This window comes from Sciurus carolinensis, chromosome 10, assembly GCF_902686445.1.
Source record: "Sciurus carolinensis chromosome 10, mSciCar1.2, whole genome shotgun sequence".
Taxonomy (NCBI): Eukaryota; Metazoa; Chordata; class Mammalia; order Rodentia; family Sciuridae; genus Sciurus; species Sciurus carolinensis.
This window is the reverse complement of record NC_062222.1, coordinates 67,863,680-67,880,432: the sequence shown is the minus strand read 5'-3', so window position 1 is coordinate 67,880,432 and position 16,753 is coordinate 67,863,680. Positions and strand designations below refer to the sequence as shown.

The window sequence follows — 16,753 nt, the reverse complement described above, 5'->3', positions numbered from 1 at the left end:
TTCTCCCCACATCCTCTCCAACACCCATTGTTGCTTGTATTATTGATAATTGCCATTCTAATTGGGGTGAGATGGAATCTTAGGGTGGTTTTGATTTGCATTCCTCTTACTACTAGAGATGGTGAACATTTTTTCATATGTCTGTTGATTGCTTGTAGATCTTCTTCTGTGAAGTGTCTGTTCATTTCCTTAGCCCATTTGTTGATTGGATTATTTGTATTCTTGGTGTAGAGTTTTTTGAGTTCTTTATATATTCTGCTTATATCAGCATTTTATCAACACAACACAGTATAATATTCCTGATATTTAAGCCAGGCGTGGTGATGTATGCCTGTAACCCCTGCAACTCAGGAGGCTGAGGCAGGAGGATCACAAGTTCAAGGCCAGCCTCAGCAATTTAACAAGACCCTGTCTCAAAATAAAAAATAAAAAGATGGGGGGACGTGACTCAGTAGTTAAATGGTTAAACAACCCTGGATTCAATCCCCTGTGTGTGTGTGTGTGTGTGTGTGTGTGTGTGTGTGTGTGTGATCGGTGGGAGGTGTCCTGATTTGTAAGCCCAAAGACAAAAAAAAACAAAATGTGCAGCGTTCTTACCTACCAATGCCTAGTTTCCTGAAAACTCTTGTCTCTGAATATGCTTTTTCATTGACAACTTGGTAGTCAGTACAAGAGGATGTAAGCCTTCTACCTATATGAATTGTAGTAACAACAATAGGTATAATGAAAGAAAAACATAGATGGAGATTAGGAGCAGACTACTATTTGAAAACACCAGGGGAAAAAAAGCTAGGTCTTGGAACTATGGTGTAGCTCAGTGGTAGAGTGCTTACTTAGCCATGTGTGAGGACTTGGATTCAGTTCCCAACACTACAAAAATAAATGAAAGGAAGGTAGCAGAGAGGGAACGTTGGAAAGCTACGTCTCAAGAATCTTCTCAGTGGAAGCTGTCCTTTGGTTTAAAATCCCAGGCTTTTGAAGTTCATTTTAAGGTTTTAGTCACTATTGGTGAGAGTATGTCTGATACCTCAGATTCTAAATAGCAATTTCTTCCAAAGGTCACTGGACTAGAGATACTTCCTGATAAACAGGTGTGTCCTAATCAAAACAAAAATGTAAATCTCTGGAATTGCTTTCAAACAGCGTAGCTCTCTGTGACCTGGAACAGTGCCTGTTAGGAGATATAATGTGTTGGTGTCAAATGAGAAGTGTCACATAATTTTCTCGTTGTACTAAGGGCTTGATATCCAGTGTGGACGTAAGATTTTATCACTATCAGTTTGAAAGGCAAGTCATTTGATTTCCCATGTTTCTCATTGTTCATGATTATCACATAAGATATTTGGTAAGATTCATAATAGTTTGAAGACTAAATATGTCATGCACCCAACTTTCCCCTAATTTCTTTTTAAATTAGTTACATAATATGTGGTTCTATATAATCACAATTTAAATATATTTTCAATAATTTAACAACTAAAATGCAATTTTATGTCCATCTATATTTTTCCTTTTCTTTCTTTTTTTTTTTTTTTTTTTTTTTTTTTTTTGGTACCAAAGATTGAACCCAGGAACGCTTAATCATTGAGTCATAGCCCCAGCCCATTTTATGTTTACTTTGAGACAGGGTCTTGCTAAGTTGCTAAAGATGGCTTCAAACTTGCAAAAGTTCAAAGTCCTCCTGCCTCAGCTTCTGGAGCTACTGGTATTACATGCATGTGCCACCACATCCCCATGTCCCACTTTTTTTGTGTATGTGTGAGGGGTAGTACTGGGGATTGAATTTAAGGCCTCCTGCATGTTAAGCATGCACTCTTATCACTGAGCTATATTCCCAGCACTATGTCCATCTTTTAATTTTAAGGCATATTTGTTTTCAGGAAATTAACAATGAAAAAAATGTAGCTGAACCATTCTCCAATGAACCAGACTGCCTTTGGACATTTGAAAACAGTTCAGTTTTCCCCAAAGAATAATTTTGTGTTCAAAATTATTTGTGTTCACCACGCCTGGCTTAAATATCAGGAATATTATACTGTGTTGTGTTGATAAAATGCTGATATAAGCAGAATATATAAAGAACTCAAAAAACTCTACACCAAGAATACAAATAATCCAATCAACAAATGGGCTAAGGAAATGAACAGACACTTCACAGAAGAAAATATACAAGCAATCAACAGACATATGAAAAAATGTTCACCATCTCTAGTAGTAAGAGGAATGCAAATCAAAACCACCCTAAGATTCCATCTCACCCCAATTAGAATGGCGATTATCAATAATACAAGCAACAGTGGGTGTTGGAGAGGATGTGGGGAGAAAGGTATACTCATACATTGCTGGTAGAGCTGCAAATTAGTGCAGCCACTATGGAAAGCAGTGTGGACATTCCTTAGAAAACTTGGAATGGACCCACCTTTTGACCCAGCTATCCCACTCCTCAGCCTATATACCCAGAGGACTTAAAATCAGCATACTACAGAGATACAGCCACATCAATGTTCATAGCTGCTCAATTCACAATAGCCAGATTGTGGAACCAACCAACCTCACTGCTCTCCTGCTACCTCCTAAAGTCATAACCTTTAAACATGAAGTTTTTCATTAGGACCTGGGGTACTAATGTTAAGGTGCCTTTCCCAAATTCCCAAATAATTCTCCAAGTCCTTTGAAGGTAAAGACAAAGGACTTATTGCTGGCCAGGGTCAAGAGTGCAGAGAAGCCAGCAGTTCTGCAACCCTTGACCACAATAAGAGTAGGAACAAGCTTATAAGAACTAAAACCACAAAGAAGGGGGCGCTGGAGAGGTAATTATAATTATGGGACACATTTCATAAAGTGGAAAAGTATCAGGCTACATATTCTCAGAAATTACATTTTTAGAAGAATAGAATGTATGTTCTCAGAAAAATAATCTTGCATTAGTTTTATAAATCAAGGATATTGTGGTCAGGGTGCAAGTGGGTGGGGGTGGAGGTGCTAGCCTTCTATGCAAATGGGCTCATGAGGAAGGGGCCAATTTCATACAGGGTGAGGTGTCTGAACAAAATGGGGTAAGTCTGGGCTAATTTTTAAATCAGTCATAACACTAATCTGTTTCTTCTTTTGTGCGTGTGCATGGGAGCAGGTATTGAATTGAAACATGCCAGGCAAGTGCTCTACCTCTGAGCTACATCCCCAGTCCTTTTTATTTTTTATCTTGAGACAGGGTCTCAAGATGCTGCTGAGGCTGGCCTCAAGCTTGCAATTCTCCTGCCTCAGCCTCCTGAGTAGGTGGAATTATAGGTGTGTGCCACCACACCAGGTATACTCATCTGCTTCTTAACAAGCAGATTCCTGGACCCAATTCCCAGAGTCAGATTTAAGAATCTAGGTGAGACATAGGAATATGCATTGTTAATATAATATAAAGCTGCTCTCCCGCCCTTTACACTGCAGCCATTTGTCCGCCTCCCAACTTACAACCTAGCTTGTCAGTCTGTGAACATCCTAGCTAGCTATTGGTTCATCAGTCAGCCTGCAAGTATCTTTCTCAGTTATTGGTCCCTTGTTAGCCCACGGAATTCCAATATTTAGGAGAAGCCCCTGCCATTTTTTCTCTTTTCCTTTCTTTCTAGCCCCAAGCCAACACTCTAGTCATCCACCTAATAAAATCTCTGCTGTGAGTTCCTGTGTCCAGAGTGACTTTCTGGGTGCTGCTACTGGACCATGACTCAGAAGGGCACCCCAGAGTGCTTGCTCCCCTTGATTTAAGGGTCTGAACTGCCTTGGGACCCAAGCTGAGCCGCATTTTTCTTACAGTTAAAATATCCCAAAAGACTGATGCAGGTGGCCCTTGAACTACAGTCTTTGGTTCACATATGAAGGGCCTCTATCATTAACTAACCAGCCACCTTAAGACAACAAACAAAACACTCATACATCACAAACATGCACACAAACTTGAGCAAAGCTTACACTGATAAAACCCTAAGGTTGGGTTCACACAGAATGCAGGACATATATTGGACAATCTCATATTTCTGAGCCCATTTTAACCAAAATCAAGCCACCCCTTCAGGCTACACAGTGACCTTGTCCATCACCACAGCACTGGAGCAAGACGTAGGTGGAACTCTGCATCTGTATTTATGAAAGAAGGGACACAGGCTCAATGAAATATTTTAAAATTCTTTTTAAAATTCTATGATTCTTAGAATGCTTTTAAAGTTTCTAAAATTTAATGTTCTCAAGGTGACTGAAGACCTTTGTAAAGGCCAGATATTCAAATTCCTAATTCCTACCACCTAATGCAGAAATTTGTTTCACAGAGTCCCTATCAAATGGTCTTCAGGAGACCCCTAGGAGTAGAAAGCTTAGGGAGTACAGAGACATCCTATATTATCTTTTCCAACTCTCATTATTAGAGTTTTCTTTCACTAGGAGAACTTTAGCCTGAGGTGGTACATACCTCTAATCTCAGTGACTCAAGAAGCTGAGGCAGGAGGAATAGCAAGTTCGAGATCAACCTGAACAATTTAGCGAGACTGTCAGAATAATAATGAAAGGACTTGGGTGCAGTGTAGAGTCCTCTGCATTTGACTGCCAGCACTGAAACAAAACAAAACAAACAAAACAAAACTTTAGCCTGAATTTACTTTCCCTGGCTCTTGTCCACTACAAGTATTTGAAGAAATATTATTTTCTACACCATTTCTGGTCCCTTCAATCAATCTTCCTTTATCATGTTTTCAACACATCACAACTGATTATCAGTTTTTGAATATATTGTTGTCAATATCCATCTCTAAGTGTGGCTTGCGGACAAGGCCTCCAGATCAAGGAGTAGAATGTGAGAATATAATGACTGATTTTCTGCATCCTTTTAAGAGAAGATAGGGAAAAAGAGAACAGTTCTCTCTAATTTATGTACTTATCATCATTTGTTCATCTATTCATTTAATAATTGTATGTCAAGTATAGACCACTAGCCATGATGTTGGAGATTATAAAGAAAGAAAAGACAAGGGAACTCCATGTGGGGCAGCTGGTGAGAAATAACTAATAGAGAGTGAAGAGGTAAGTAGCTAGAGTAAGGGGGGGGTGCATAGGAGACTAGAGATCCTCCTAATCTGGAGTTGAGGGAAGTATGGGAACCAGGGAATTCTCCCAGGAAAGATGACAACTAGACTGTCCTTATCTAGGCTAGTCAATCACTCATTTCACAAACACGACTGCATACAGGCTGTTCCAACAGATTTAAATCATACCCTTTCACAAGTTCACATGAAATAGAGAAATCTGAACAGGTCAGAACCGTAATTGTGAAACCACTTAGCATTGGCAATAGAGAAGTCTGGAAAGTCTAAGACTTGAAGTTGTTCAATCATAATGTGAAGTGGTAAAAGACAACAGGAAAGATGTATATCAGGCTTCGCATGGTGGTGCACACCTGTCATCTCTGCTACTAGCAAGGCTAAATCAGGAAGATGACAAGTTGCAGGCTAGCACTGGTGATTTAGCAGGACCCTGACTCAAAATGAAAATTAAAAAGGACTGAGAATGTAGCTCAGTGATAGAGTGCCCCTGGGTTCAATCCCTAGTATTGTTGAAAACAAAACAAAACAGAATGTAATGTCAGCATTCCTGTTGTATTTGAAAGAAAGTCAACTCAAATTAGCTTTAATTAGCTTCAATTAGAAAGGGGATAAATTGCCTCAATATATGAACATTCAAGAAATAAACTTCAGGAGGGGGAGATTCAAGATGCTGAACTAGAGGGAGGCTACATTCCTTGCCGATCCATAACTTGAGTTTCAAGCAGAGGATATCTGTTTTTCTGTGAGGCAGTTTTTGCTGCTTATTGATTCCCTGCTGTTTACCCCATTTGTCTACTGTGATCACCTGCAGTCTGCCAGCATATCAACTACTATTTGAGGGCAGATTGCTCACTGACTGGCACCTATCATCCACTATTTGCCTGCCTCTTGCCTGCCCATCAACTGCCTTTCACAAACCCATCACCCACCACCCAAGGTTCACCTGGGTGAAAATTTTGCAAACCTGAAGAATGAAATGGAAAATCAAATACAAGAGGCTTACAGAACACCAAATGTACAAAATCACAACAGATCCACACCAAGGAACATTATAATGACAATGCCTACACATACAAAATAAAGATAGAATTTTGAAGACTGCAAGAGAAAAGCATCAGATTACATATTACATATAGGGGGAAACCAATATGGATATCACCAGATTTCTCAACCAAGACTCTGAAAGCTAAAAGGGCCAGGAACAACATATTTTAAACTCTGAAAGAACATGGTTGCCAACAAATAATCCTATACCCAGCAAAACTAACCATCAGATTTGAATATGAAATAAAATCCTCCCATGATAAACAAAAGTTAAAAAAATTTATATAGAAGGCTGCACTACAGAATATTCTCAACAAATTATTCCAAGAGGAGGAAATGAAAAACAACAATGTAGGTCAGCAAAGGGAGGAAATACCTTAAAGGAAAAACCAATCAAAGGGGAAACCAAGTCAAGTTAAAAACAAAAAATAAGCCCAAATGACTGGGAATACAAATCATATCTCAATAATAACCCTGAACATTAATGGCCTAAACTCATCAATCAAAAGACATAGACTGGCAGAATGGATTAAAAAGAAAGACCCAACAATATGCTGCCTTCAAGAGACTCATCTCATAGATAAGGACACACAGACTAAAGGTGAAAGGATGAGAAAAAACCTACAACACACACGGACTCAGTAAAAAAGCAGGAGTTTCCATCCTTATGTCAGATAAAGTGAACTTCAAGCCACAGTTAGTCAGAAGGGATAAAGAGGGACATTTCATACTGCTTAAGGGAACCATAAATCAGGGAAACATAATGATCATAAATATTTATGCCCCCAAACAACAGGGCATCCATGTACATCAAACAAATACTTCTCAATTCCAGGAATCAAGTAGATGACAACACAATAATTCTGGATGACTTTAACACACCGTTGTCACCACTGGATAGATCTTCCAAACAAAAACTAAACAAAGAAACCATAGAACTCAATAACACAATCAATAACCTAGACATAATAGACATATATAGAATATTCCATCTATCAATGAGTGAATACACTTTCTTCTCAGCAGCACATGGAACCTTCTCAAAAATATACCATAAGTTATACCACAAAGAAGCCCTTAGTGAATGCAAAAAAATAGAGATACTACCTTGTGTCCCATCAGATCATAATGGAATGAAATCAGAAATCAATGACAAAATAAAAAACAGAAATTACTCCAACATCTGAAGAATAAATAATATGCTATTGAATGAAGCATGGATAACAGAAAACATCAGGGAGGAGATAAAAAAATTCTTAGAGGTCAATGAGAATGATGATACAACATATCAAAATGTCTGGGACACTATGAAAGCAGCACTAAGAGGAAAATTCATAGCATGAAGCGTATTCCATAAAAGAAAAAAAGTTGACAACTAAATGACCTAAAATTACAGCTCAAAGCCCTAGAAAAGAAGAACAGAACAACACCAAAAGTCGTAGAAGACAGGAAATAATTAAAATCAGAGCTGAAATCAATGAAATTGAAACAAAAGAAACAATTCAAAAAACTGACAAAATAAAAAGTTGGTTCTTTGAAAAAGTAAACAAAATAGACAAACCCTTAGCCACACTAACAAAGAGAAGGAGAAAACTGAAATCACTAAAATTCATGATGAAAAAGGAAATATCACAACAGATACCACTGAAATACATAACATAATGAGAAGCTACTTTAAAAATCTATACTCCTACAAAATAGAAAATCTCAAAGACATCAATAAATTTCTAGAGACATATGATCCTCCCAAACTGAACCAGGAGGACGTACACAACTTAAACACATCTGTTTCAAGCAATGAAATGGAAGAAGCAAGCAATGAAATGGAAGAAGCCATCAAAAGCCTCCAATCCAAGAAAAGTCCAGGACCAGATGGATTCTCAGCCAAGTTCTACAAGACTTTCAAAGAAGAACTCATTCCAATACTTCTCAAAGTATTCAAGGAAATAGAAAAGGAGGGAACCCAAATTCATTCTATGAAGCTAATATCACCCTCATACCCAAACCAGATAAAGACACATCAAGGAAAGAAATATTAGACCAATATCTCTGATGAATATAGATGCAAAAATCCTTAACAAAATCCTGGCAAATCACATCCAAAAACATATTAAGAAGATAGTGCACCACAATCAAGTGGGGTTCATCCTGGGAGTGCAAGGTTGGTTCAACATCCAGAAATCAATTAATGTAATTCATCACATCAGTAGACTTAAGGTTAAGAATCATATGATTACTTCAATTGATGCAGAAAAAGCATTCTACAAAATACAACACCCCTTCTGCTCAAAACACTAGAAAAAACAGGGATAGTTAGGAACATACCTCAAAATTGTAAAGGCTATTTATGCTAAGCCCATGGCCAACATCATTCTTAATGGAGAAAAACTGAAAGCATTCCCTTTAAAAACTAAAACAAGACAAGAGGGATGCCCTCTTTCACTACTTCTATTCAACATTGTCCTTGAAATACTAGCCAGAGCAATTAGACAGACCAAAGTAATTAGAGGGATACAAATAGGAAAAGAGGAACTCAAGCTGTCACTATTTGCTGATGACATGATTCTCTATTTAGAGGATCCAAAAACTCCACCAGAAATTTCTAGACCTCATAAATAAATTCAGTAAAATAGCAGGATACAAAATCAACATGCATAAATCTAAAGCATTTTTATACATAAGCGATGAAGCATCTGAAAGGGAAATGAGGAAAACAACTCTGTTCACAATAGTCTCAAAAAAAAATAAAATACTTGGGAATCAATCTAACCAAAGAGGTGAAAGAGCTGTACAATGAAAACTACAGAACATTGAAGAAAGAAATGGAAGACCTTAGAAGATGGAAAGATATCCCATGTCTTGGATAGGCATAATTAATATTATTAATGTTGTCAAAATGACTATCCAAAGGTTCTATAAAGATTTAACAAAATTCCAATTAAAATCCCAATGACATTTCTCATAGAAACAGCAAAAGCAATCATGAAATTCATCTGGAAGAAAAAAAGACCCAGACAGGCCAAAGCAACCCTGGGCAGGAAGAGTGATGCAGGAGGTATCACAATACCAGAACTTAAATCTACTATACAGCAATAGTAACAAAAACGGCATGGTATTGGCACCAAAATAGACAGGTAGACCAATGGTACAGGACAGAAGACATGGAGACATACCAACATAATTACAGTTATCTCATACTAGACAAAGGTGCCAAAAACATATAATGGAGAAAAGATAGCCTCTTCAACAAATGGTGCTGGGAAAACTGGAAATCCATATACAGTAAAATGAAATTAAAACCCTATCTTTCACTCTGTACAAAACTCAACTCAAATGGATCAAGGATCTAGGAATTAGGCCTGAGAACCTTCACCAAATAGAAGAAAAAGTAGACCTGAATCTCCATCATGTTGGCTAAGGACAAGACTTCCTTAATAAGACCCCCATAGTGCAAGAAATAAAAGCAAGAATCAATAAATGGGATAGATTCAAACTAAAAAGCTTTTTCTCAGCACAGGAAACAATCAATAATGTGAAAAGAGAGCCTACAGACTGGGAGAAAATATTTTCCACACTTCAGACAGAGCACTCATTTCCAAAGTTTATAAAGAACTTAAAAAACTTTACACCCAAAATACAAAGAACCCAATCAATAAACGGGCTAAGGAAATGGGCAGACATTTCTCAGAAGAAGATATACAGGTGATCAACAGCTATATGAAAAAGTGCTCATCATCTCTAGTAATTAGAGAAATGCAAATTAAAACCACTCTAAGATTTCATCTAACTCCAATTAGAATGGCTATTATCAAGAACACAAGCAATAATAAGTGTTGGCATGGATGTGGGGAAAAAGGCACACTCATACATTGCTGGTGGAGTTGCAAATTGGTGCAGTCACTCTGGAAAGCAGTATGGAGATTCCTCAGAAAACTTGGAATGGACCACTTTTTGACTCAGCTATCCCACTCCTCAGTTTATACCCAAAGGATTTAAAATCAGCATACTACAGTGGTGCAGCCACACCAATGTTCACAGCAGCTCAATTCACAATAGCTAGATTGTGGAACCAACTTAGATGTCCTTCAATTGATGAATGAATAAAGAAACTGTGGTATATATACATAATGGAATAGTACTCAGCCATAAAGATGAATAAAATTATGGCATTTGCTGGTAAGTGGATGAAGTTGGAAAATATCATGCTAAGTGAAATAGGCTAAGCCCAAGAAACCAAAAGCCAAATGTTTTCTCTTTTAAGTGCATGAAAATATATAAGGAGGGGGGGGGAAGAGAAGAATGAAGGATATTTGGATGGTTAGAGGAAAATGGGGTGGGAGGAGGTAGGGGACAGAAAGATAGCAGAATGAAACAGACAGCATTACCCTATGTACATGTATAATTACATGAATAGTGTGAATCTACATTGTGTACAACCATAGAAATGAAAAGTTGTACCTCATTTGTATAAAATGAATCAAAATGCAGTTTGTAAAATTAAAAAATATTTTAATAAAAATAAATAAATAAATACAAGCCCCCTGTTCCACACCCCCCATACACAAAAAAAAGAGAAAGAAAGAAAGAAAGAAAGAAAGAAAGAAAAGAAAGAAAGAAAGAAAGAAAGAAAGAAAGAAAGAAAGAAAGAAAGAAAGAAAGAAAGAAAAAAAGAAAGAAAGAAAGAAAGAAAGAAACCTCAGGCAAAGCTTGATGCAGGTACTGAAATGATGGCATTTTCTCACACATCTCTAGGTTCTACTATCTTCTGTGCTGGTTCCACTCTCAGGCATCTATGTGGTGGCTTCAAACTTCATGACTCCAGTATAGCAATCCCAACAGATAGAGTTTACTCCTGTGCCAAGCTAGACCCTTCTGTTTCAGCTCGGGTTGTGTGTATAACCCTCTAAACCAATCACTGTGGCCAGGAGAATCTGTTACTCCTCTAGGGGTGGCCTGTATAGCATTTATACTGCTGGAGCCAGGGAGTAGATTTATCACCATATGAATTACACAGTAGAATACTAGGAGGAAGTGGTTTCCCTAAGGAAATAATAATTTAAAAAATGAGTAGGAAAAATAAATAAATTTAAAAATTAAATAAAAGTTACAAACAACTGAGTATGAATAAATGCTGATTCTGCAAAAACATAAAATCAAAAGAAAAGTTATTTATTACACAGAGATTAAAAGGAAACATAGCCAGGCATAATGGTGCATACCTGTAATTCCAGCTACTCATGAGCTGAGGCAGGAGGATCTCACGTTTGAGTCTAGCCTGGGCAATTTAGTGAGACTCTCTTATAAAATAAAAAGGTTAGAGATGTAGCTCAGTGGTAGAGTGACCTTGGTCTCATTCCCCAGTACCTGAAAACAATAACAAATCAGCATAAAAAACGATAGTGGCTGCGCATAATGGCGTACACAATAATTCCAGCTACAGGAGGCTGATGCAGTAGGATTCCAAGCTGCCGGGCAACTAAACAAGATCCTACCTCAAAAACCAAAATAGAATAAAAAAGGACTGTGTGTATAGCTCAGCAGTAGAGTGTTTGCTTAGCACGTAAGGTGCCCCTGGGTGCCCCTGGGTTCAATCCTCAGTACAAAAATAAAAGAAAATGGTAGGGACCAGAGTTAGAGGTGTAGCTCAGTGGTAGAGTGGATGCTTAGCATGTAGCATGTACAGGTACTGGGTTCAATTCTCAGTGCATGTGTGTGCATGCACACACACACATACACACACACACACACACACACACACAAAGAAAAAAAGGAGAAGAGAAAAAAGGTTAAGGTGCAAAAATTTAATTTGATTCTCAGCACCACATACAAATAAATAAAGTTTCTTTAACAACTAATAAGATACTTAAAAATATATAGAGATTTTTTACCATAATAGTTTTAAAAAACGAAGATAAGACCAATACGTGAATGGATCTATCTTCATTGTAAAAGCCTGCTTTTGGTCTGGAAGCTCTGATAGTTGGAATCTTCTCAACTAAAATTTTTTTGAGGGGGAGAAGGTACCAGGGATTGAACTCAGAGGCACTAGACCACTGAGCCACTTCCCCAGCCCTATTTTGTATTTTGTTTAGAGACAGGGTCTCACTGAGTTGCTTAGTGCCTTGCTTTTGCTGAGGCTGGTTTTGAACTCGCGATCCTCCTGTCTCAGCTTCCCAAGCTGCAGGGATTCTAGGCGTGCACCACCACGCCCAGTGGGATCTTCTCAACTTCGATAGTCACCTTTTAAGACATGGCAAGTGGTCCTGTCTTCCTCAGCAGGAATGATATACGTATATTTATCACTACTTTGACATAGTCATCAGAAAGGATGTGGGGGGCTTCCTTGCTATGCCAACTGTTAATCTTCTTGCAAAATCACAGGAGGTTCAGGGGTCTCTGGGGAGGCAGGGCGACTAGGGCATGAAAAGGGAGAGTGAAAAAGCTCTGGTAGCAGTTGCATTACCAGTTAAAGTAGGATTGTTTCAATGTGATGGTATCAAGGTAAACTTGCTGAATACCAACCACATTCATGGATTTTCACATGTATGTCTGTGGCATTGGGATTGAACTAATGCATGTTAAGATGCCCTCGACCCCTGAGCTGCTTTCCCAGCTCCTCCTGGGTGCTCCGTGTACTGTGTTCCATATAGCACTGATTTAACTGTAGGAAGAGCTAGAAAGAAAGCAAAACCTGCTTTTCCCCATTTTATCTTATGGAAATGTATCTCCCGCCTACAGTTGCATTGTTCCCTACTCTCTAACCTTCCTACCTGCGAACCACTCCCCTACACCCACCTCCAGGCACCCAGTTCCCAAGAGAACACCCTGATTTCTTTCAACATCACCATCTGGATATATTTCAGGTTCTTCCCTGTGTTCCCAAACCAGTCCTATACACGCTATCTCTTACACCAACACAGCCTTGTCCAACAATGCACTGAAGAAATGGACCTGATAAATTAAGATGGAGATTTATACTTTTAAGGAAGTAATATGGAAGCATTCTTAAATTTTATTTTAATTTAATTTTTTTTCTTTTTTTTTTTTTCATGATACTGGGAACTGAACCCAGGGGCACTCTATCATGGAGCTACATCCCCAGCCCTTTCTCTTTTATTTTAAAAATCTGGGACCGGGTCTCACTGAATTGCCCTGGTTGATCTCCAATTTGTGATCTTCCTGTCTCAGTCTCCTGAGTAGCTGGGATTATATGCATGTACTGCCTTGCCCGGCTGGAAGCATCTTTTTTCAGAGTGGTAAACAAATCCCCTTGCTGCTGTAATTTCAAGCAGAATGGTTGATGGGTAGGAGAATGGAGTCATGTCCAACATCACTCATCTCTGAAATCACAGCATGAGGATTTCTACTCACAGATGACATTTGGTGGAGCCACCCCTCAAACACCTTTGCCTGAAAGATGCAGGATGAATAGGTAAAATAACATTAACCAGGAATTCCGAATTCCATTGATTGCAGCCTCCCTTCAAATGGATCAGTTTGTATTCTGTCTCTAATATTTAATTTAAAAATATCTATTTTTGAGATGGGATCTCTATGTTCTGTAGTCTGGTCTCATACTCCTGAATTTACCAGATCTTCCTGCTCAGCCTCCCAAGTAGCTGGGATTATAAGTGCATGACACTAAGCTTGGTTTTTTAGAATTCTTTGAGAAAATTCTATTCTGCAGAAAATGTACATTTTTGACTATATATTTTTTAATGCAAGACTTTTTATTTTTGAAACAATAAGAATGTACTTTTTATAGTTACTTAAAGTTTTTTTATTTTTTTAAACAATTTTTGGGGGGTACTGGAGATTGAACCTAGGGGTGTTCTACTACTGAGTCACATCCCCAGTCCTTTTTTTTGTGACAGGGTCTCACTAAGTTGCTTAGGGCCTCCCTAACTTCTTGAGGCTGGCCTTGAATTTACAATCCTCCTCCCTCAGTCCCCTGAGTTACTGGGATTACAGGTGTGCACCACTATGCCTAGCAAACAAAGATTTTTTTTAAAGCAGCAGGTTATGCATCATATGGGAGAAATAGTTGTGTTTGAAATGGAGCAACCATAATTACAATTATAAAATAAAGGAAATACAGTATTAAAAGAGGAAAATCTCATAGAGAACATATCAAAAAATGTTCATAGTACTTATATATGAAAAAATATGTACTTACATACATGTGATCACAAATTTTTTGTATATATATATATATACATATATCTTCCTAAATGGGTCAATAAACTTGAGAAAATGACAAGTAGCAGAATAGTATCAAACTCTGGTTTCAAACAAATCCTATTTAAAAAAAAAAGACTCAAGACTTTGGTCAATGATGCATGATAAGTTTAGATTCGTTTTCTTTTTCCAAGTTATTTAGAAAAAATACTTAGCTGTTTACAAGGTTGCTTTCCAAAATACCAGAAGTAATAACCAGGGAGATGCTGTTTGAGAATTTCTGAAACAAAACAAGTAGCAAAAGAAGAACCTCCTCTGGCTTTTTCTCCCTGTACTTTCTCTTCTCATCTTAACTTGTATACCCCCAAACATCAAACATCAAACAAAACGAGAGCCAAATCAAACGAACATCTCAGTCCTTCACTATCCCAGATTCTTGTTCTTCCTCTTACCTTCCTCTGAAATGAAAGCAGGCCTTGATTCTCTACAGCAAAAGCAGTCTGATCTGAAGGAACTTCACCTCTAAGAGGGCAGTAAGCCAGGGGGATCACTTCTTTCAGCTAAAAGTGGAACAGAGACTGACAGGCAAGGGAGGCAACTCTCAATGAGAGCAGCACAATAGCAGCGACCCTGAGGAGCTCCCTTTAGCAGCTGGGGGAATGTTACCAAGGAAACCCCTAAACAATCCTGCTAGCTTCATTTGCTTTTAATTGATTTTAAAAATCACTAATTTTGGAGGTAACATAGCTGGGAAATTTTTTATATGTCTCCCATTAGCTTTGCTGCCAGCTGCTACCTCGGATAGAAGCCAGCTAATGCGTTAAAATTTTCCAACAAAAGTTGTTCTTTGTTCTCCTCCATTGTTCTATATGTTAAACTGCAAGGTTAACCCTTCCCCGGGAAAAAAACTAAAAAGCCATCAGTATAAAACTTACTCATCAGTAATGTTATCTGATAGCTTTCAGATACATTAAAATGTGCATCACCTAACACAAAATTTGCCATTTGCATTCCTCTTCTTTTACTAAAAGCCATAGAAGCTGGTCACAAACCTATAATTCTAGTGATTCAGGAGGCCGAGGCAGGAGGATCACAAGTTCAAGGTCAGCCTCAGCAATTTAGGAAACCCTCATCAACTTAGTGAGACCCTGCCTCAAACTAAAAAATAAAAAGGACTGAGGGAGTGACTCAATAGTAAAGCACCTGTGGTTTCAATCCCCAGTACCAAAACTTAATAAATAAAAGCAGAAGTATAGCTAATGTTTGATATACAGGGAAATAATGTAAACACATACTAGGGAATAACCTAGGAGATGAAGAACAATAATTATTGCAAGGATATTTTGGCAAAAAAGGAAAAAAATGTGTCCCTTGAGTGAGAGAGATGTTTATCAAGCCTGGACAGGTGACTCAGTATGTGGTCTTCTTTGCCAGTGCCCACTGGCTCCTGTTTCCCTGATATAAAAGCACTTTCACACACTTGAATTCCCAAGATGGTCTTTGTTTTGCAGACAACAGCCCTTGCCCCATCTTAAAGGTGACAACCCATTAAATAAACCTGATTTCTTTGCTACCAATTCTTGTGTCCCAAGTATTGGCCTTTGAGAGTGAGCAGAAGGATCTGGATCTAAGTGACAGGGGGACTTGTATGAAAATTTCTCCTGTGATATGTGATGTGCAGCAATCCTCAGCACTACCCCAGAACAGCATTCCATCCCTAGTCCCAAGGTCCATAACAAATTAGTACACTAGTCCCCCTTACCTGCAGGGTTGCCTTCGCAGTTTCAGTTATTCACAGCTATGCAGGAGTTAACTTGTTTTTCTGTGGCTCAAAAATATTAAATGGAAAATTCCAGAAATAAACAATCAATATGCTTAAAACTGTGTGCCATTCTTAGTAGTGTAATGAAAGCTGCACCATTCTGCTTCATCCCACCCAGCACATGAACCATCTTTGTCCAGCGTTTCCACCCTGTGTACTCTACCCATCCCTTAAGTCACTTAGTAGCCATCTAGGTTATCAGATACACTGTGTCAGTATCACAGTGCTTGTGCCAAGTGGTCTTATTCTACTTAATACTGCTTTCAACGGACAAGAGTAGTGAGGTTGGCAAATATAAATACAGTGTTATTATAATTTTCTGTTTTATTTTTAGTTATGGTTGTTAATCTCTTACTGTAGCTAATTTATAAATTATTTTTTTCTTGTTTGTTTTTGGGGTTTTTTTGCCTATTTTTAAAAATTTGTTATAAATTAAATTTTATGGATAGGCATATAACATGTAGGAAAATAATATAAAACCTAGAGGGTTGGTACTATCCACTGTTGTAGGCAACCACTGGCGGTTTTGGCAGGTATCCCCCACAGATAAAGGGGCATGACTGTATTAACACAGACTATATCAAAAACCCGACTGCACTACTTAAAGGCTGCATGGTCTTGGGCAAGT

At 38.1% G+C, this 16,753-nt stretch overlaps 1 long non-coding RNA gene across 1 annotated transcript in view; it reads right to left on the bottom strand.

The window, feature by feature from the left end:
• LOC124995011 (uncharacterized) overlaps positions 1-14,863 on the bottom strand; it is a 33,374-nt gene extending 18,511 nt beyond the window's left edge. The window contains exons 1-2 of the long non-coding RNA XR_007110594.1: positions 14,756-14,863; positions 4,454-4,593 (exon numbers count right to left, since the gene is read on the bottom strand). This is a non-coding gene — a long non-coding RNA (uncharacterized LOC124995011). The remainder of the gene's footprint in view (positions 1-4,453; positions 4,594-14,755) is intronic.
• Between the last annotated feature and the right edge of the window lie 1,890 nt (positions 14,864-16,753).